A 23,562-nucleotide genomic window follows, 5' to 3' on the forward strand; every position below is an offset into this window, starting at 1 on the left:
GAGTGTACTGTTTCATTTTCACATACTTGCAAATTCTCCAGATTTCCTTCTGTTATTGAATTTAATTTTATTCCATTGTGATTGAAGAAGATAATTTGAATGATTTCAATCCATTTAAAATTTTAACATTTTTGATATTTGGGAGGCTGAGGAAGGAGAATCACTTGAGCCCAGGGGTTAAGCGCAGCATGGGCAAAATAGTGCGATCTGTGTCTCTTAAAAAGAAAATACACCCTCCCTCCCCAAGATGGCTGCTGAAGGTGAGTTACTGTTGCCGCGGCTCCGCTTGCTGCTCGAAACAGGCAAACAGCTTCTGGAGGAAGTAGAAATAGCAGCTGAAACCACCGGTTACCAGATAGTCCCGGAGAAGGTGTTCAAGGGCCTGGGCCTCCTTGAGAAGGCTCCCGAAATGTTATCGCAGCTCGACTTGTTCAATTGAAATGAAGATTTGGAAGAGATTGCTTTCACCGAGCTGAAGTACCTGTTGGTGCCAGCGTTTCAAGGAGCCCTCACCATGAAACAAGTCAGCCGTAGCAAGCGTCTAGGCGATTTGCAGCGGGCTCGAGAACATTTTATAAACTACTTAACTCAGTGCCATTTACTATCACGTTGCAGAGTTTGAGCTGCCCGAAACCAAGAACAACTCAGCTGAAAATCACACTGCTAATTCCTCCATGGCTTATCCTAGCCTCGTTGCTATGGCATCTCAAAGACAGGCTGAAATAGAGAGATACAAGCAGAAGAAGGAGTTCGACCATAGGTTGTCTGCAATGAAATCTGCTGTGGAAAGTGGTCAAGCAGATGATGAGCATGTTTGTGAATATTATCTTCTTCACCTTCAGAGGTGGATTGATACCAGTTTAGAAGAGATTGAGAGCACTGACCAGGAAATAAAGATCCCGAGAGAGACTCTTGAAGACAGTCATCAGCTTCTAACTCATCTCTCCAGGAGAGGCCTCCAGTAAAATCCTTCATTCTCACGCGGAACACAGCCCAAGCCAAATTATTTGGAGCTAGTTATCCAAGTCTGGCAACTATGACGGTGAGTGACTGGTATGAACAACATCGGAAATATGGAGCATTGCCAGATCAGGGAATAGCCACGGCAACACCAGAGGAATTCAGAAAAGCAGCTCAGCAACAGAAGTATCAAGAAGTAAAGGAGGGAGAGGATGATGAACACTCTACAGAGTTCGGGAGTGGGATAACTGGAAGGACACCCAATCTAGGGGCTATGGCAACCGACAGAACATGGGCTGATCTTCCCACAACACGACAGGACTGCAGGGTGCACACCTCCCCCGCCAAGGAAAACCATGCAGTCTTCCCCTCCCTGGGCTCCCGCTTCAGCTGTGTACAACGAAGGCAAAGATGCTAAATATTGCTTTGCATTCAATGAAGTGTCAAGTGATTAAGTAAGTGCGTATTTGTACCCTAGATGATGTGAGCCAGCAATCTTGTTTTGGCATTATCATTCTCATCATGCTGTATTCCAGTTTCTTAAATGGAGAGAAAAGAGCGCTGAGAAATGGCTCTGTTTAATCAATGGCTGTCTGAATTCTCTGAAAAAATAATAAAAGTCCCTTCTATTAAAAAAAAAGAAAATACAGTGATAGATCTTGATATGCATTTTATGGCCTAACATAAGTTCTGTCCTAGAGAGTGGCCTATATATACTTGAGAAAAATGTATATTCTGTTGTTGTTGGGAGGAGTGTTCTACAGATGTCTATTAGACCTAGTTGGTTTATAGTATTATTCAAGTATTCTTTTTTCTTGTTGATCTTCCGTCTAGTTGTTTTATCCATTACTGAATGTGAGGTATTGAAGTCTCCAACTCTTATTGTTGAATTGTCTATTTTTCCTTTAATTCTGTCAGTTTTTGTTTCATTTACTTTTTGGCTCTGTTATTAGGTTAATATATGTTTATAACTGTTACACTTTCTTGAGGACTGACTCTTTTATCATTAGAAAATGGCCTCTGTCTCTAGTAACAATTTTTTGTCTTAAGTCCATTTTGTCTTATATTAATACAGCCATTTTAGCTCTCTTTTGGTTACTTTTTGCATGGTATATCTTTTCCCATCCTTTTGCTTTTAAGCTCTTTATATCTTGAACCTAAAGTGTGTCTCTTGTAGAATGAAATAATGGCATTTGCAGCAACCTGGATGGAATTGGAGACCATTATTCTAAGTGAAGTAACTTAGGAATGGAAAACCAAACATCGTATGTTCTCACTCATAAGTGGTAGCTAAGCTATGAGGATGCAAAGGCATAAGAATGATACAATAGACTTTGGGAACTTGGGGGAAAGGGGGGTAGGGATGAGGGATAAAAGACTACATGTTGGGTATAGTGTACACTGCTCAGGTGACGGGTGCACCAAAATCTCAGAAATCACCACTAAAGAACTTATTCATGTAACCAAATACTGCCTGTTCCCAAAAAAACCTATTGAAATAAAATAATAATAACAATAACAATAATAATAAAAATAAAGTGTGTCACTTGTAGACACAATATAGTTGGATCATGTTTTTCATCAATTTTGCCAATCTCTGCCTTTAATTGGAGTGTTTAAACTATTTACACTTAATGTAATTATGAATAAGAGACTTTATAATTGCCATTTTCCTGTTTTTTCCTATATTGTTAAATATGTTTTACTGTACCATTTTTATTCCCTTCTAATTTATTTTAGGATTCTTTGAGTTATTTTGTGATTGCCTTAGAGATTACAATTAACATCTAAACTTAAAACAATTTAGTTTGTATTAATACCAGCTTAATTTCAATAGTATACACAAACTTTTTTCCTATATGGCTCATTCCTTCCCCCCCCCTTGTTCTATTATTGACATAAAAGTTATATCTTTGTACATTATATACCCATTGACATAGATTTGTAAGTATTGTTTTATGCAGTTATCTTTTAAATCACATAGGAGAAAAGGAACATTTCAAACAAAAATTACCTTTATACTGTTTTTTGTATTTACTTATGTAGTTACCATTACCAGTGGTATTTCTTTATTTCTTCATGTGGGGAGAGAATCTGTAAACAGGGCTAGTTAAAATGTCTCAAAGCTCATTTTTTTTTTTTAACCACGATTCAGCCAATTTCTTCAAGAAATGCCTTTTGGATTGTTGCAAGCCTTTGATTAATATCCAGTATTCTGAAAAAGTTGATTTTGACTATTTTTGTCAGTGTTTTTATTACTGTTACAGAGGAGTAGATTTTTGGAGATCCTTATTCTGGTGTTCCCACTCCAGTGCCCACCTAAATGTTCTATATTTCCCTTTTTTTCTGGCAGCTATGTGGCTGTGTGACTGAGTTTGGTCAATTAGTTATAAAATATATTATGTGGCAGCTTCTTGGAAAACCACCTTATCACAGATGTGGTGACTCACACCTGTAATCTCAGCACTTTGGGAGGCTGAACTGGGAGAATCACGTGAGTCCAGGAGTTTAAGATCAGCCTGGGAAATATAGCTAGACTCTATTTCTATTATTTATTTATTTACTTATTTATTTAGAGACAAGGTCTCACTCTGTCACCCAGGCTGACGTGCCCTGATGTGATCACAGCTCCCTATAGCCTCCTGGGCTCAAGCAATCCCCCAATCTCAGCCTCTCAAGTAGCTGGGACCACAGGTGTGCTTTGCCAGGCCCAGCTAATTTTTAAATTTTTTGTAGACAGGTTCACACTATGTTGCCCAGGCTGGTCTTGAAATCCCAGGCTCAAGTGATCCTCCTGCTTTGGCCTCCTAAAGTGCTGAGATTACAGGCATGAGCCACTGTACCCAGCCTATACATTTTTTAAAATTAAAGAAAAAAGTAAAAAAGTAAACCACTTTAAAAGGACATGTTCTTTGTGCCTTGCTTGCCTCTTTTCATCAATCTGCTACTTGGAATGTGAATGTAATGACTAGAGTTCTGGCAGATATCTTAGACCATGAGGATGGGGGTTATACCTTAAGAATGATGGAGTGAAGATCTGGAAGTTGATGGATTATGATGGATTTGGAACCACTGTACAAGCACTAGATAGCCAGTGGCCAGACATTTTATATTAGAGAAATATCCGTTATTTGATGTTATTTTGGATATTTTTTCTGGGTAATTGTAGCTGAAATTAATTTTGACTCATAAAGTAGCTATTACTGGACTTTAGGAGTATTCATGATTTTTATCTATTTCTCTTCTTTTTCTTTTTTTAGTCTTGCTCCTGTAGCCCAGGCTGGAGTGCAACGGCGTGACCTCTGCTCACTGCCACCTCCACCTCCCAGGTTCAGGCGATTTTCCTGCCTCAATCTCCCGAGTAGCTGGTAGCAGGTGCCTGCCACCATGCCTGGCTAATCTTTTTTGTATTTTTAGTAGAGACGGAGGTTTCACCACGTTGGCCAGGCTGGTCTCGAACTCCTGACCTCAGGTGATCCACCTGCCTCAGCCTCCCAAAGTGCTAGGATTACAGGTGTGAGCCACCGTGACCAGCCAATTTTTATCTATTTCTTTATATTTTTTGTATTACCTAGTTTTCCCATAATTAGTATCTGTTACTTTTTTAGTCAGAACAAAAAGTATTTCCATGTAAATAAACGCATATTATAATATTAATGTATATACAAAAACATACATATATGTATTTAATGTATAAAATATATATACATGTATGTATAATATGTCATATTGGTATATGTATTTATATATTTATTCACACAAAAATACACACACATACATATATTTCCATCGTTTTATGTTTTAGAAGATTGAAAACTGTCTTCTATTAGTTGGTCGTATATCAGATGGATGCATTTCCAAAATAACTGGAACACAGTCACAACAATCAAGCAAATCAACAATTCAATCTCAAAACTTTGTTTCGGTTGCTATGATGGGGAGAGACAAAGATAAACAAGAGCTGATGGTAGAAATCACAGTGTTTGGGAGATGAGATGAATGGAGATTTGGGAAAGGCATGCTATTGAAATAAGAAACATTGACACAAGTCAGTAAAGCAACATCTGCAAACCTTCCCCTCTACCTTTTCTGGAGGGACACAACCCACACAGATCCAGGGACTCTAATGTTATTTCAGTGTTCCTGTAATATTTACAATAGTGCCTTTAGTAGTTTTCTCTGACTACTACATGATTACAACCAGGTAAGCCAGTTCTGCAGCCAAAACCATTTGGGAGGAGGCAGCCTGGAGATATCTTGGAAAAGAAATAAATATGACTCATTTATAAAAGTTAGATGACTGCCATACTTGGCTCTGGGTAAAATATAGGAGAATATGGTTTAGGTGAGATTAAAAACAGAAGATCAGAATAAGCACTTCTTTAATCTGTTTTTGAGAATAAGAATTTTAAGCCTCTCCCTGGAGCTTTCTACTTAGAATACTGAATTGCTCATGTTCTCTTTTCCCAGTATTTTATTTTTTATTTTATTTATTTATTTGTTTGAGATGGAGTCTCACTCTGTTGCCCCAGGTGGAGTGCAGTGACAAAATCTCCGCTCACTGCAAGCTCCGCCTCCCAGGTTCACGCAATTCTCCTGCCTCAGCCTCCGAGTAGCTGGGACTCCAGGCGCCTGCCACCACGCCCGGCTAATTTTTTGTATTTTTAGTAGAGACAGAGTTTCACCGTGTTAACCAGGATGGTCTTGATCTCGTGATCCTCCCGCCTCAGCCTCCCAAAGTGCTGGTATTACAGGCGTGAGTCACCGCACCTGGCCCCAGTATTTTATTTTTATTAGCTATATATGCATACATTTTAAAAAATAAAATATTAAAAAGTTCAAAATCACCTCTCCTTTGCTCTCTGGTCCTACACTCTAGAAGCAACTACATTCAATACTCTTATTTGTTTATTCTTTGATTGGTTGCATATTTCTAAATAATATGCTTATTGTGTTAATTTCTGATTGATCATATTTAGACATTGTTTATAGCTTTCTGAATCAGTCAGCTTCAAGTCAGAAAACTAAAACCCTTAGCAAATTTAGTAGAGAAAATTTAATACACTTATAAAGGGGTTGGAACTTCAGTTCTTTTCTTTTCTTTTTTTTTTTTTTTGAGACAGAGTCTTACTCTGTCTCCCAGGCTGGAGTGCAGTGGCACGAGCTCGGCTCACTGCAACCTCTGCCTCCCAGGTTCAGGCGATTCTCCTGCCTCAGCCTCCTGAGCAGGTGGGATTATAAGTGCACGCCACCACGCCCGGCTAATTTTTGTATTTTTAGTAGAGATGGGTTACATCTCAACATGGTCACCATGTTGGCCAGGCTGGTCTCAAACTCCTGACTCAAATGATCCATCCACCTTGGCCACCCAAAGTGCTGGGATTACAGGTGTGAGCCACCACGCCCGGCTGAGCCTTCAGTTCTTAATTAGGGGTGATTTTGCCCCCTAGGGAACATTTGGCAATTTCTGGAGACATTTTTGTTGTCACAGCTGGGTGGTGACTACTGGTATCTAGTGGATAGAGTCTCTCAAGGAATGCTGCAACTCATTTTATAATACACAGGACAATCCCCCCAAACAAAGAGCCATCCAGACCAAAATGTCAATAGTGTTGAGGTTGAGAACCGTGGCTTAGAAAACCTGGAAGGATAATTAGGGGAAGCGGAGGTACCCTTAACTTAAGCAACTGCAGGAAACAATCATTATTATCTCCAGAGCCAGAGGGGCTCTATCTAAGGCAGAAAGAGTGGAAAGGAGAAATATCCTGGTGTCTCCTTCACTGCCATCCTCCAGTCCCTGGCTACCACTTCCTGTTGGCTGAACTCAGCCAAAACAGTCATCAAGATCTTGGAAGCATAGTTTACAGAAGTAGCCTGTGCAATATGAGCCTGGGAAGGGGAAAGGCAGGAAATGAATTTAAGAACAAATAGGCAAATACCCAGCATATCCTCCCATTATGGATGACGAGGATCAAATTCTATTCAATAGCTTTCCCTTTATGTATATATTTCATATTAATCATAATATAATGAGTAATGTTGCTTATTTATGTCGTAAATGTTGTTAATTGTAGTTACATTTTCTTTCTTGTACAACTTTTTGTTTTTTTGCAGAGTTAACAACCTTTTATTTGTTTGTTTTATTTTCTGTGCATGTATCACTAATTATTCCCAAATTGCCCATTAGGTCTATAAGAGTTTTTTAATATTTTTTTTCTGGTTCATTTCTTCAAATGCATTAGAAAGTATATTAGTTTAATTTTTTTCAGTGCCCTCCTTCCTAGAACCCTCTCTTCTTTAGCCATTGTTCATTGAAAATGTCCATAAGTTTCCACATCTTTTTTTGTTTAACCCATTTATAATTTAGGGGAAAAAAAAGTGCAGCTTGCTGCCAGTGCAGGGTTCTTGGGGCAAATGGGAAATGGTTAAAGAAAATTTACCTCTTTATACTCTCTATTGGCATTTCTTTGTTAATCACATCATTTTCCACAATGAAACAGCCGCACAATAAATAATCCATCTCTTTCCTTTATTCTGTCCCAGAATTAGTGGTAGTCCCAGGGTCCTATGGTAATCATGGGATGTGGCAGTTCACAGAGGGGAAGTCTGGATTTAGCAAATTAAATTCAGGTACCTTGCCTTTATTATTATAATTGTAGTCAATAATGTCAGTGCACCACCCTCATCCCCTTTACTAGGCTGGCATCCCCAGCCCCAGCTACTATAAGCATTGCCTGCTAATGGCACAAACATACGCTTTTCTCTAGAAATGCTTGGGAGGTTATATTTTCTATCAGGGCATCATGCACCCAATGACTGACTGATATGGGGACAGGGAGATAAACAAATGTTGAGCCCTTTCCTTAAAGACGACGACTCTGTGATGTAATTCACACCGTCCATGGGATCAGGCTGAAATTAGACTTCAGCTGAAACCCTATCATTGTTTAACCTCTGCCCCTGCTCTATCGTTTACCTTCTTACAGGTTTCTACTGGAAGTACATCTTCAATATGTCTCTAGTACAAGAATCCCTGCCTCGGTTTCTTCTTCTGGGAACTCAACTTAGACAGTGATGAACATTTGATATTTTTGGCCTTCATTCCCTCTTCCTAATAGAACCAGAGTTTCTTTTTTCTTTTTTTCTTTGTTTAGACAGAGTCTTGCTCTGTTGCCAGGCTAGAGTTCAATGGTGCAATCTCGGCTTACAGCAACCTCTGCCTCCTGGGTTCAAGCGATTCTCCTGCCTCAGCCTCCCCAGTAACTGGGACTACAGGTGTGCGCCACCATGCCCGGCTAATTTTTTGTATTTTTTTAGTAGAGATGGAGTTTCACCATGTTGGCCAGTATGGTTTCGATCTCCTGACCTCGTGATCTGCCCACCTCGGCCTCCCAAAATGCTGGGATTCAGGCGTGAGCCACCGCACCTGGCCCCAGAGTTTCTTTTTTGGGAAATCTGCTTCCTTTCCCTCTTTGTGGACAGTCTTGTTGTGTCCTCTTTTGTGGACAGTCTTGTTGTGACTGTAAATCTAGGTACTCGCCCTTCCATCTAGAAGCTGAAGGAGTTACTGTGTGTTCCTTCCACAGGACTCTTCTTCTTATTGCCCTAGTACAGCAGGCCCAGACACATAATCTCAACTCAGCCAATTCGACACTCTATCCTGGGATTATGAGTTTTGAATGAGTAATACAAAGACAGAATAGACTGTTGAAATTGACTTATCTCAGCACAGGCTACTTCTGGACCCTTCTGTTGTTCTTGCCCATTTCCAAGTTATTTGGAGGGCCTTTTGTGAGTGCCCCAAATCTTTTGGTAAATTCTCTTTTGTGTAAGTTCTCTCAACTTGAGTTCTCTTGCTTATAATAAAAAGAATCATAAATAATGCAGTTATCTAACTTTTTTTGGTCTATATGCAGAATGAAAAAATCTGGAACCAGATCACTAATTCAGAAGATGGGAGACTCAGGGCTTCTAATCTTGAAAAGGAAAAGCCTACCTGGATAGCCCTCCTTGCTTCAATGAAGAGGTAGGAGTTTGCAAAGCTCCTCTCACCTGGTTAAATTATACTTTGATCTCTTGTGAGATGCTGAACCAGATTCTTCTCTTAAAAAGCTGGTGTCTGTAGGCATGGGCAAGGACTTCATGTCTAAAACACCAAAAGCAATGGCCACAAAAGCCAAAATTGACAAATGGGATCTAATTAAACTAAAGAGCTTCTGCACAGCAAAAGAAACTACCATCAGAGTGAACAGGCAACCTACAAAATGGGAGAAAATTTTCGCAACCTACTCATCTGACAAAGGGCTAATATCCAGAATCTACAATGAACTCCAACAAATTTACAAGAAAAAAACAAACAACCCCATCAAAAAGTGGGCGAAGGACATGAACAGACACTTCTCAAAAGAAGACATTTATGCAGCCAAAAAACACATGAAAAAATGCTCACCATCACTGGCCATCAGAGAAATGCAAATCAAAACCACAATGAGATACCATCTCACACCAGTTAGAATGGTAATCATTAAAAAGTCAGGAAACAACAGGTGCTGGAGAGGATGTGGAGAAATAGGAACACTTTTACACTGTTGGTGGGACTGTAATCTAGTTCAACCCTTGTGGAAGTCAGTGTGGCGATTCCTCAGGGATCTAGAACTAGAAATTCCATTCGACCCAGCCATCCCATTACTGGGTATATACCCAAAGGACTATAAATCATGCTGCTATAAAGACACACGCACACGTATGTTTATTGTGGCATTATTCACAATAGCAAAGACTTGGAACCAACCCAAATGTCCAACAATGATAGACTGGATTAAGAAAATGTGGCACATATACACCATGGAATACTATGCAGCCATAAAAAATGATGAGTTCATGTCCTTTGTAGGGACATGGATGAAATTGGAAATCATCATTCTCAGTAAACTATCACAAGAACAAAAAACCAAACACCGCATATTCTCACTCATAGGTGGGAATTGAACAATGAGAACACATGGCCACAGGAAGGGGAACATCACACTTCGGAGACTGTTGTCGGGTGGGGGGAGGGGGGAGGGATAGCATTGGGAGATATACCTAATGCTAGATGACGAGTTAGTGGGTGCAGTGCACCAGCATGGCACATGTATACATATGTAACTTACCTGCACATTGCGCACATGTACCATAAAACCTAAAGTATAATAATAATAATAATAAATAAATAAAAATAAAAAAATAAAAAATAAAAATAAAAAAAAAAGCTGGTGTCTGGCTTTTGGTCTCAAAACATACATCTCCATCTGAAACCTCCTCTCAGCTGGGATTTTTTCTTTTCTTATATGTTCACGCACCAGCCCTGAAAATAGAGTGATTCAACTGCATGCAGACAGCTGCACTTACTAATAAAAATATCTTCTGAAAGAAAATAGTCTTTTTTCTGAGTGGAATTTTACTCCAGAAATTGTTCAGTTTTGGATTGTAGGGAAGGAAATGAGCTCAACACAAAAACCAAAATAGACACACATGATTGCAGAGGATCTAAAGACAACCTCCTGGTTTGAGTTGCCAGGCAACTGTCTCTCCAAAGATGCTGTCATTTTAATTTTATAGAATAATTAGGTACCCAAATTTCTGATTCAAGATGTCTTGGGATAATAATGAATTCATCTTTTATGATTTTTTAAAAGTATAAGCAGAAACCTCTTTCTTGCTTGGAGTACATGATTTACTGTTGGTTTGTTCCCCCTTGCCCCACAGTATCTTTGTTATGTCTCTTCAAAACAATAAAGTTTTCACTTCTTTGGGATGTTCTTGCTGGATCCTGCTGAGAATGGGGATGGATGAAAGAATGCTTAGGGTGTTGATTTCTAGCAGCTTCAGATTCTGATCCTATGGTTATTAAGATGTTTTATCCACAGGGAGTGAAAGAAAAATATTCCACATAAACATCAATATTCCACTTAAAACACCAATCATGGGAAACTCGGCCTTATGATTAGAAACAAGGTCACTGCACCTAAGTAAACAAAATATTAGGCCAGGCGCATAATCCCAGCCTGTAATCCCAGCACATTGGGAGGCGGAGGCAGACAGATCACTTGAAGTCAGGGGTTCAAAACCAGCCTGGCCAACATGGCAAAACCCCATCTCTACTAAAACTACAAAAATTAGCCGGGAGTGGTGGTGCTCACTTGTAATCCCAGCTAATCTGGAGGCTGAGGCAGGAGAATCACTTGAACCTGGGAAGGAGAGGTTGCAGTGAGTGAGATTGCGCCACTGCACTCCAGCCTGGGCGACAAAGCAAAACTCCGTCTCAAAAAAAAAGAAAAAAAAGAAAATTAAAACAAAACAAAACAAAATATTTTCTTTTCTTTCTTTCTTTCTTTTTTTTTTTTTTTTTTTGAGACGGAGACTTACTCTGTCACCCAGGCTGGAGTGCAGTGGCGCAATTCAGGGTCACTGCAACCTCCACCTCCCAGGTTCAAGCGATTCTCCTGCCTCAGCCTCCCAAGTAACTGGGATTACAGGCACTCGCCACTGTGCCCAGCTAATTTTTGTATTTTTAGAAGAGACAGGATTTGCCATGTTGGCCAGGCTGGTCTCAAACTCCTGACCTCAAGTAATCCACCTGTCTCAGGCTCCCAAAATGCTGTGATTACAGGTGTGAGCCACTGCACCCGGCCCTGAACAAATAGCTTTCTAATTGGCCTTCACATATCCACCCTAAAGCCCTCCAGCTAACCTTCCATATTGAGGTCATCTGATCTTAGCACTCTCCTGCCTCAAAAGTTTTACTAGCTTTGATTTTTATCTGTGAGCGTTCATTTGCAGACAACTTACCTATGACTCTTCTCAGCAAAAAGGAGTTTGATACAGGGAATTAAGTGCTTATGAAACTGTTGGGAGAACTAAGGGGAGTGGGTTCCAGTTTGGGTCCCCAGGAATGACTTTCAGAATACAATAGAATTGGACTATTAAGGGAGCTGTTATCTTCATCCCAAATGGAGAAACTGGGAGCTGCCACGGAACTGTGGGCTCCATAGCACATGATCTTATCCAGGGATGAGGGCATTGCTACTGCTATACTTGTTGGCTCCAGAGTAGTGCTGCCTCTCCTAGATCTGCAATGGCCAAATGAATAAATAAATTTAAAAGACCCCCACATGTTCATAGAACATTGGACCCCTTGACCCCAGAGCACTTCCTAACTATGCTCTGGACCATGCTCACCAGCAGAAACTGCAGAAACAGTGAAGCATGGACTTGCCTCATCTCCACCCTCTAGGCCTCATGTGAGTTAATCTGATTGGCTGAATCTAGACGCCTCCAGTGCCCTAGTTGCAAGGTGTTTGTGAATGTAGTTTTCAGCTTTCCAGCCTCTGCAGTCACACCAAACGGTAGAATGGATGGGCACCAATCTGTCACACTCTTGCTCTTAGGATGGAAACCATTCTTCATATGGTTTGTAAGGCTTTTTATGGTCTAGCCTCTATCTCCCTCTTCGCCTTATCTTTCCCATGTTCTCTTTGTGCTGTTCACTCTCTGCCTGTCAGTCTTTCATATGAGCCATCTTCCCACTGCAGGGCTTTGCACATGCTGTTTTTCTTCCTGAAATACTCTTCATCTCCACCTGCTCCTCTTGACCTAGTTAATTCCTATCTCCCCTTTCAACTCAAGTGTCAACTTCATTCTGGAAAACTTTGCAGCCTTCCCATCTCCAGGCCATGTACCCCAGCTACAGGCTCTCATGGCACCTAATAGCTTTCCTTGGTAGGCACTTGCTACAATTGTAATGTTGTAATTGTCTGATCATTTCATTAATAATTGGCTCCTCTACAAGGGTATAGGTTCCAAGAGGTTAGGGACCTCATCTGATCCTGATCCCCATATTTTAGAAGTATAGAGAAGAAACTTAAGTCCCTTTAGGGGAAAAAACTGGAGGTGAAGGGGAAGGAAGGCTCTTATGCTTCATTTTATATCTTTCTGAACTTTTTAATGATTCATGCACATGTATTTTAACCTTAAAATGTGTAATAGAGGCCGGGCACGGTGGCTCAACACCTGTAGTCCCAGCACTTTGGGAGGCCAAGGTGGGTGGATCACCTGAGGTCAAGAATTCAAGACCAGCCTGGCCAACGTGGTGAAACCCCCTCTCCACTAAAAATACAAAAATTAGTGTGGTGTGGTGGCGCATGCCTGTAGTCCCAGCTACTCAGGAGGCTGAGGCATGAGAATCGCTTGAACCCGGGAAGCAGAGGTTGCAGTGAGCTGAGATTGTGCCACTGCACTCCAGCCTGGGCACAGAGTGAGACTCTGTCTCAAAAAAACAAAAAAGTGTGTAATAGAATTGGGATGGAGGAGTATTTTCCCAGAGTGATTCAATTTCAGGGCCAGAATTAGGGACTTTGAAATCTTCAGAAGTTGAATTTCAAAAACCTATTAATTTCTAGTTTACTTATTGGAATTGCCTTTTAAAAAAGCTTAGAATAGGTATAATTTTCATGGAAATCCTCCTCAATAAAACAGAAACTTTTCTACGGATAAGATCCTTCAAAAAAGAAGGAATCCCAGTTAGGGAAAAATGTTAAAGGATGCCACCCCCAGCCCTGGACCCATGAAACTCAAATTCTGCTAGTACAACAACAAAAACAGCCTTCCACATAAAGTGCTACTGTTATTTTTCTTTTTACTATACTTTCTAACTACTCTGTAATAAACACACTAAAAATCATAAAGGTTAAAGTAAAAAAGAATTAACTTAATTACAACTATTCTAACATTTTTCTCTATTGAACCCTTTGAAAAACAGTTCATGTAGATACTAGTACAGGAAGGATGGCTCCGAAAGGCAATAATGAAACTGCGTCATTTACATAATAATCTCGCAAGTAGAAGCATGTGTTTTACTGCATTCTGGTGCTACCAGTCATGTTAAATCACAATTCCAAGGAACAGCAGGGAAGGATTTAGAACTTACACTCAATAATGGGGTTGAAATGTGAACACTTCCTTTCATGAAAAGGAATTATTACTGTCAAAGCACCCCTCTGGCCTAAGACCAGTAGCTTTGGTTAGAGGCAGCAAAATAAAAGGACCTGAGAACACCCCAGCATACGCAGAGCTGTACTCTAAATGCCAAGGGCAATGAGAGAGGAAAATCCCTAGACTGTTCTAGAACCAAGGATTTTGCTGAATCTTGACGTTAGGAGAAAACTTGGGGGTCATCATTCTAGTCTAAACTCTGTCCCAGTTCAGAAACTTCTTCCTAACAGCCTAGCCAGATACTTGTTTAGTACTAGTGTAAACACTTAAAACTTAAAGAAAACAAGTTAAATGATTAGACATTAGCAATTAACACTTAAACCTTTTAACAAGTTAATACCAAGGGATCATTAAAAATAAGAAGTTGAAGGACCACCTGGGAGCATTCAATCGCGAGTAAGGGCCTCCAAGAATCCAGTGAAAGTATTTCTTCTGTTTCTTCTCCTATCGTGTTGAATTTCATCAACATTGCTTGAGTATGTGGTCTCTGGAGGAAAAACAAATTTATACTCCTCTTGCTTTTGTTTATATTTTTTCTTCATCAAAATTTCCTCCCAATTAATTAGCCTATCTCACGACCTATCTTTTTTTCTTAAATGTAAAACATTTTATATACTAATTAGTGCTAAATTGCTTTAAGGCTTAAAAAAAACAACCTTGGTGGCTCATGCCTGTAATCCCAGCACTTTGGGAGGCCAAGGTGGGCGGATCACCCGATGTCAGGAGTTTGAGACCAGCCTGACCAACATGGAGAAACCCCGTCTCTACTAAAAATACAAAATTAGCCGGGTGTGGTGGCTCATGCCTATAATCCCAGCTACTTGGGAGCCTGAGGCAGGAGAATCGCTTGAACCCGGGAGGTGGAGGCTGCGGTGAGCCGAGTTCATGCCATTGCACTCCAGCCTGGGCTACAAGAGCGAAACTCCGTCCCAAATAACAAACAAACAAACAAACAAACAGCAAGAACAAAAAACCCTTAACTTGAATTTAGGAGGTCTCTGAAATGCAAATCAGGTTGGTTAATACACTTTTGCAGCTAGCGAAGTAAACCATTTGGGCACCATCTTTGATTTCCCAAATCACACTATTCAGCCTTGCTCCATTAACTTCCTTTCTTTCTTGACAACTCTATACTCTATACCTCCCATTGCCCAATTTTGTTCTCTTAATTTAGAAATCGTAGCAATTGCAGTTTAGGAATTTTGCTAAATTTTGCTTCATTTTGCTAAATGAAGAGACGATGACTGTGCTCAAGATCTAGTCTTTTTAAAACTGCTATAATAAACCAGTTCTATAAGTAAGGAGAAAGAAATTTGGAGATATGTTAATGAATTAATCATACATGCTGTTGCTACAACTCTTCCCAAGCATCTCGAGAGAGAAAGCCAAAGAAATCAGGTTGTTGTCATCATCACAGACAATTAGGCCAGCAGAAAGATGTTCTCAGGCACAAAACAACTGGTTTTGCTGGTGGCAGCTTCTGTTGAATCATCAGTAAAATTTAAATAACATGTCGGAGTAAATGGCAAGAGTCAAAACAGGAGAAACCCAGAGAAATAAGTTGGTCCTATCTTCTGCTTATCAGCAGAACAGTCTGTAGTTACTTTAAAGTAATTTGAAAGTTCAGACAAACAGAATAAGTCCTTTAAAGGATTTGCAGGTATGGCAGCTTAGGTAGGAAGTCTGGGAAAGCCAGAAGCTTAGGAATAAAACACATGGAGGCAAAGAAAATGCTTTTGTGAGTTAAGGAGAAAAAAATGGACTTGAATTCACAAGAACTGTGAAATGTTCTCATTTTTTGCCAGTTGAGAAGGATCTGTGACAAGGATGTCTGTTACTAAGGGTGTCACTTAATAATGGAAAACAAAGTCTATGAAAAACACTTAAACATGTGAGGGTGTGATAGCTAATGAGAAGGAGGCCTTCTCTTCCCGCTTCCAAAGCATGACTTCATTTTGCCCTAGGGTGGCTGAAGTGTACCCATCAAAGCAGAGATCCATCTGAACATGGGAGCACACCCACTAACACTGCTGTTAATTAACTCTCGACCTGTGAAAACAAAGCCACATCCTCACTCTGAATATGGAAAAGCTGAAGACAGTGAGTGCTTGCTTAGGTTTCTGGATTCCATCCTTGCAATAGCAAGATGTGGTACCATTTGTGGAGGCCCACTATGTGCCAGGCATTGCTAGGCCATCATACTCACTGTGGCACAACATCCCATGAACAATTCAGAGAGATTGATGTTATCCCCACCCCATTTTTTACATGAGGGAACTGACTCTCAGAGAGCTCAAATGACTTGCCCAAGACCACAGGGAGTAGAAAGCAGAGTAGAAGACAGCCTTGTCTGACACAAAATCCCAAGCTCTTTGCTGCTAAGAGATGTCTGGAAAAATGGAGAGTTGTTTGCTGCTTCTCAGAGCTGCAGAAAGATTTCCATAGACCGTCCCTTCCCTTCGTTACTACTTAGTAGCATTTCCTTGCTAAGAGTGTGTGTGTGTGTGTGTATAACACACACACACACACATATATATATATATACACACACACAACAGTATACAGCAGGTCCTTGAATAAGGTTCTTTCTTTCCTTTCTTCTTTCTCTCTTTCCTTTCTTTCTCTCTCTTTTCTTTCTTTCCCTTTCTTTCTTTCTTTCTTTCTTTCTCTTCCCTTCCCTCTTTCCTTCCTTCCTTCCTCCCTCCCCTCCCCTCTCCTCTCCTTTCCTCTTTTTTTTTTTTTTTGAGGTGGAGTCTCACTCTGTTACCTAGGCTGGAGTGCAGTGGCAAGATCTCAGCCTCCTGCGTTCAAGCAATTCTCCTGCCTCAGCCTCCCAAATAGCTGGAACTACAGGCGAATGCCACCACGCCCAGCTCATTTTTGTATTTTTAGTAGAGATGGGGTTTCACCATGTTGGCCAGGCTGGTCTCGAACTCCTGACCTCAAGTGATCCACCGGCCTCGACCTTCCAGAGTGCTAGGATTACAGGTGTGAGCCACTGCGCCTGGCCCTTTCCTTCTTTCTCCCTTCTTCCTTCCTTCCTTCCTTCCTTCCTTCCTTCCTTCCTTCCTTCTTCCCTCCCTCCCTCCCTTCCTTCTTTTTTCTTTTAACTAGCAATTAAATTATCAGTTTTATTGGTCAAGAATTTGCAACATAATGACTAACTGTACGTTGACAATGTTGAACTTTACCAGAGTCTGTGATTCTGGAAAGAAGGGCCCCGACCCCCTGATCTCTGTATTATGGGAAATGGCTTGCTGCAAAGGGATGACCACTCTTTTGATTTTTTTTTTTTTTGAGATGGAGTTTCACTCTTGCTGCCCAGGCTGGAGTGCAATGGTGCGATCTCGGCTCACCACAACCTCCGCCCCCTAGGTTCAAGCAATTCTCCTGCCTCAGCCTCCTGGGTAGCTGGGATTACAGGCATGCACCACCATGCCTGGCTAACTTTGTGGTTTTAGTAGAGACGGGGTTTCTCCATGTTGAGGCTGGTCTTGAACTCCTGACCTCAAGTGATCTGCCCGCCTCAGCCTCCCAAAGTGCTGGGATTACAGGTGTGAGCCACCGCGCCCGGCGCACTCTTTTGATTTATAAGACCTGGAGCAACCCACTTTATTTGATTTGGTAGCACTGTTTCCTACACGTAGTTCATCCTAAATTCACCTGGTAATTGAGGTTGTCATTTGTGTTAGCTAATTGCCATTATCCAATGGAAAAATTAAACTTCTTATATCTCTTGAATATAGAGATATAGCAGGTAGTTTCAGCTTGGAAGCAAGTGCCTATGCTGAGACAGGGAGATAGAAGTGTGCTATTGATGCAAGCAAGTGCCATCACTGGGGCGTCAACCAGGAAATAATTCAACTGGTGAGGTTAAACAAGAATCTTTCACTGAGGCTGGGCGCAGTGGTTCATGCCTGTAATCCCAGCACTTTGGGAGACGGGTGGTTCGCCTGAGGTCAGGAGTTTGAGACCAGCCTGGCCAACATGGTGAAACCCCGTCTCTATTAAAAATACAAAAAATTATCCGGGCGTGGCGGTAGGTGCCTGTAATCCCAGCTACTCGGGAGGCTGAGGCAGGAGAATCCCATGAACCTGGGAGGTGGAGGTTCCAGTGAGCCGAGCTGGCACCATTACACTCCAGCCTGGGCAACAAGAGAGAAACTTTGTCTCAAAAAAAGAAAATAATTTTTCATTGAACCAGAGCCGCTCCTTCCAGAGCAGGGCTAACTCCTAGGTGTGCCCATAGTCGGCCCCTCCCTCCCTCCCTCCCTCTCTTCCTTCCTTTTTTTCTTCCTTCCTTCCCTCTCTCTCTTCTCAGCCTCCCAATTAGCTAGAACTACAAGCGCAATCTACCACATCCATCTATTAAAAACATTTTTTTTTTTGTAGACACAGGGTCTTGCTATGTTACCCAGGTTGGTCTCAAACTCCTGGCCTCAAGCAATTTTCCTGCCTCAGCCTCCCAAAGTGCTGGGATAACAGGTGGGATCCACCGCACCCAGCCAATAGCATCGTTTCATTCAACATCATTTCATTGTAATGTCGACGAGAAAAAAATTCATTCCTGGCCAGGGCCACTGTCCGTGTGGAGTTTGCACATTCTCCCCATGTCTGCGTGGGTTTCCCCCAGTACTCTGAGTTCCTCCTGAATCCCAAAGATGTGCACATTAGGTGAACTGGTGTATCTAAATGGTCACAGTCTGGTGAGTGTGCATGTGCATATGAGTGTACCCTGCAATGGAATGGGTCTTGTCCAGGGCTGGTTCCTGCCTTGCTCCTGAACTGCTGGGATAAGCTCCTGCCACTGCAACCCTGTACTTGAATAAGCAGGTTGGAAAATGAATGGATAAATACAAATTATTATAAAATAAAAATGTGTAAAGTATTTGATAATCATACAAATGCACCACAATAAACAATGTGGGACAAAAGCACTTTTTGAGCCCTCCCTATGTGTGATTGTTTATGAGCCCTATGGTCACGGGAGGTGCTCCTTACAATTTTCACTTTGCAAACATTGATTTCTTGATTTATTCCACAGCCACTACAATCACCATCACTCAATGATTCCCCAAAAACTGGGTAAATGATTATCTTACTTGTTTTTATTAATTTTTCTTAAATGTATGAATAACTCATATTTATTTCAATGTTAATATTATAAGTGTTTATTTAGAAGTTTGCTGATGTTTTTGTGACCAGAAATATGCCATAGAAATTTAAGTCTTGTTTGTATCATCTAGCCTATGGTAGAATTGGTTTTGTTATACATCGTTTCACTTAAAACCTGTCGATGACATTAAGTGAGGACTTCCCATGTGTGCTACATCTGTGTGTGTATATATTATAAATGTATGTATCCTATTGGTTCTGTTTCTCTGGAGAACCCTGACTAGTACACTAAATGTGGTTCCCAGACCACCTCCACCAGGAGCAGTGTTTCCTGAAAGCTTCTTAGACATCTGGAAACTCAGGCTCCACCCCAGACCTACTGGACCAGAATCCGTTCTTTCAAGCTTGAGAAGCACCAATCACCTTCCTCACTGTTACATTAAATATGAGCCTTTAATAAAGTGCTAATTATCCTGCAGCAGATAGGGACTCTGAGAAATAGTTCCTGTGCCCTTCATTAAATCTTTGACTTTCAAAGGAAGAGTCATTTCTACCCACCCCTTGCCAGCCCCAGAATCCTCATCAAGGAAGCAGGGGGAAGAAAAGCAAGGAAGCATTTTTAAAGGGTTTGCTGATAAGGCTTCAGGCAGCTGCCCTGACTGGGTAGTACAAGGTAATGCTAAATATTAACACCTAAGAAGATTAGCACAGATTGCAGGAGGATTCTAATTGGGTTAAAGGTCACTTGCTTACACATCCCTTCATTTTGAGGGAGCCTCGAACTGTGTGGGGGGAGGGGCCTCAGAATGGACATGGCAAGGCAGGAGGCCAGGAGGAAGAGCCCAGGCAGAATTCTCGTGACCTCCTGTGGGGTGTGAGCTCTGCTTTCTTCCAGCCTTGGTGGGGACCAGTTATGGGGACTCTTCCAGAGAAGAAAGTGGATAAACATGGGAAGGGCTTCTTGAGGCTCCAGGTTTTGAGCTAGAACAAGAGGTTACTTGGCAGAGAAAATTATTCAGTAAGAGATAAGAAGAAAAAGAGTAAACTTAAAATAGAGACAAGAGATTGCTAAAGAGAAGAAAAAAGTCAAGATGGAGAAAAAAAGAAGAAAAACTTCTGCACTTATGCAACCATATAATATTATCTATTTTTTTCACTGGGATCATTTTTTTGTTTGAGATTTAAACACCGTTGCCTCCAACTTCTGATTTCTTGGAAGTCTGAAGCTCTCCCAAAGATTTTTTTCAGGTTGCCAGGAGCTTATGTTCTCATGTTCCCAGCGGGTTTACAGTCTACATGCCTTTCTAATGCTTGAGTCTCTTCTATGATATCTCATGCAGCGAAGGTTCCAGGCACAATATACAATTGAATGCACACAATGATTCTGCTGGGGAGAAATGATATCCAATTATTTTACAGATAAGAAAGGAAATGGTGGCTCAGAGAAGTGAAGAAATCAAGCCAAGGCAATATAGCCTGTAAACTGAGGAGACCAGATCTGGATTCCAGTCCATCTGATGTGTGGTAGTCAGATATATTGGTGGCTCCCAGCATCCCATGCCTTCTGGTGTTTGTACCCTGTGTGCTTCCTTCCTCTGGACTCTGGGCTGGGCCTGTGACTTGCTTTAGCCAATGGAATGCCATCACAGTTCAAGGCCTAAGCTGTTGGGAGCCCCCGGCTGCCTTGTAAGAAGGCAGACTACCCCGCTGGAGAGACCACACCAGCACTCAGATGACAGTGTGAGCGAAGCCCCAGACACATGACCTCAATTTAAGGGGTCTCATTTGTCCTTGGTCTTTCCAGTGATCCTAGTTGAGACTTCAGATGTGTTGGCGTTAAGCTGCAGCAGACAGCATATGGAATAGATATGATGGAGATGTGCCCTGTTCAAATTCCTGACCCATAGAATTTTGAAAAATAGTACAATCCTTGTTGTTTTAAACCGCTGTGTTTTGGGTAGTTTGTTATGTGGCCATAGCTTAAAAAGACACACACTGCTGTCCTGTGGCTGAGGAGAACGAGATAATGATGGGCTCAAGCAGTCCCTGAACAAGGGGAAGAGAGCAGAGTTAAGAGTGGGTTAAGCAGGATTGTGCGGGTGGACTGCAAGGGAGGAGAGAGGAAAAGATAAAGGGTATAATTATGCAGTCCTCTAGCAGGAGAAACAAGAACTAACAGAATTTTTAACCTTAGATCAAATACCTTTGTCAGGCAGCATTTCTGGCCCAGTGCAAATCCTCATAACAGAATTAATGAGTATGACTCTTAGCACTAGATCAAAAAGAGAATTAATGAATGGAAAAGGGAAAGGCAAGACACAGAACTGTCTATTTTAATTTCGACAAGAAGATAATAGAACAAACTGTTTACAGTGGCTCTTTCTAGGTGGCAGGATTACAAATAATACTTTATTCCTTTGTATTCTCTTCTAGTTTTTCCACATTTTCTACAATCACCTTTTTAAAAATTTAATCTTTTCCAATTTTCTTTTTTTTTTGATAGTCACTTCTTTATTTTTGATACAAATGTATATGACACATGTCTTGACAATCAGCCCACCCACCACCACACAGGTAGGGTCTGGTTCCCCAGGGAAGAGGTGGGACAGGGAGAGGAGCTGGTGGGTGCCGTCATCTGCTTCTCCAGCCTTCCCAGGCTGCAGCCAGATTCCCAGGTCTCCAGAGGGTGGGAACGCAGCAGGTGCAGGTAGCAAATTTTCAATATCTAAGAAATATAAGTACATGGATTTTTAAAACTGTCAGTACGGGCCAGGCATGGTGTTGGGTGTTAAGCTGCAGGAGACAGCAGCTTTGGGACTTTGGGAGGCCAAGGTGGGCAGATCACTTTGAGTCCAAGAGTTCAAAACCAGCCGGGGCAACATGGCAAGACCCCATCTCTACAAACGTGGCAAGATCCCATCTCTACAAAAGATACAAAAAATTAGCTGTGAGTGGTGGCACGTGCCTGAAGTCCCAGCTACTCAAGGAGGCTGAAGTGGGAGGATCGCTTGCCTCAGCCCAGGAGGCAGAGGTCGCAGTGAGCCGAGATTGTGCCACTGCACTCCAGCCTAAGTGACAGAGCGAGACCCTGTCTCAAAAACAAAACAAAACAAATTGTCATACGTACACATGCCACAGAACGGCACTAACCCTCTTCCCTATCTTTCGTCTTCCCATCTTGTACCCTACAGGCAACTCCTTAAAACTAATTCTGGTTTTAGTTCTTTGAGCGGTTAGGTCCACATGTCTAAAAATATTCTTGTAGTTCTATTAATTGGTTTATTGACCAGAAGCATCTACTTGTTCCCTGATACAAAATTCTTACTTTTTTTTTTTTTTTTTTTTTGAGATGGAGTTTCACTCTTGTTGCCCATGCTGGAGTGCAATGGTATGATCTCAGCTCACTGCAAGCTCCGCCTCTCAGGTTCAAGCGATTCTCTTGCCTCAGCCTCCTGAGTAGCTGGGATTATAGGCACCTGCCACCATGCCCAGCTAATTTTTGTATTTTTAGTAGAGACGGGGTTTCGTCATGTTGGCCAGGCAGGTCTCAAACCCCTGACCTCAGATGATCCACCCGCCTTGGCCTCCCAAAGTGCTGGGATTACAGGCGTGAGTCACGGTGCCTGGCCAAAATTCTTACTATTTTAATCAATATGTTTATTACCTACAATGTACAAGCACCTTCAGGTACTGGTGAGAGGGTAGAGAACAACAGAGAGAGTTTTTGCCATTTCAGAGCATATATTCCAGTAAAGGGAGGTGGTTCACTAAACACAAATAAATAAATAAGATAATATCCAATAAGAAAAAGGACGATGGAGAAAAAAAACTGGGTGTGGGACAGCATGGTTGAGTGTATTTTTCCAAAATTGGCTGCAAAAGATCTCGCACATGCTCATCTAGCATATTGCCACTCACCTACCAAAAGGTAGATTTTATTTTCCTTACTCTTGAATCTGGGTGTGTTGGTGACTTACTTGTAACAAAGAGAACACAGCAGAAGCAATGCTGCGTGACTTCCAAGGCTAGGAGATGCAGCGGTGGTGAAGTTCCCCTCCTTTGCTGGAATAGTTGTTCTTGAAACTGCCCAATGCTGACCAGGCATGGTGGCTCATGCCTATAATTTCAGCACTTTGGAGTCTGAGGTGGGCGGATCGCTTGAGCTCACGAGTTTGAGACCCGCATGGACAACACGGCAAAACCCAGTTTCTAGACTAGTCATATGATGGAATACCACACTGCAATAAAAAGAATAAACTACTGAGGTAGCAGCAATAGAAATAATTTTTATTATGTTTGGTGAAAAAAGACAAACACAAGAAAATATACTTTTTGATTTGTCTGAAGATCAAGAACAGGCAAAACAGATCAATGGTGATAGAAGTTAGAATAGGGATTATTTCTAGGAAAAGGTGGATTGATGGCGAAGGAGCATGAGGAAATGTTTTGGGGTGC

General features: G+C 41.4%; 1 pseudogene; it reads left to right on the plus strand.

Moving 5' to 3' along the window:
* The first annotated feature begins 247 nt into the window (after positions 1 to 247).
* On the plus strand, positions 248 to 8,971 carry LOC129033595 (immunoglobulin-binding protein 1-like; annotated as a pseudogene).
* Positions 8,972 to 23,562: the final 14,591 nt, after the last annotated feature.

Source organism: Pongo pygmaeus, chromosome 2 (genome assembly GCF_028885625.2).
Source record: "Pongo pygmaeus isolate AG05252 chromosome 2, NHGRI_mPonPyg2-v2.0_pri, whole genome shotgun sequence".
In the NCBI taxonomy this organism is placed as follows: Eukaryota; Metazoa; Chordata; class Mammalia; order Primates; family Hominidae; genus Pongo; species Pongo pygmaeus.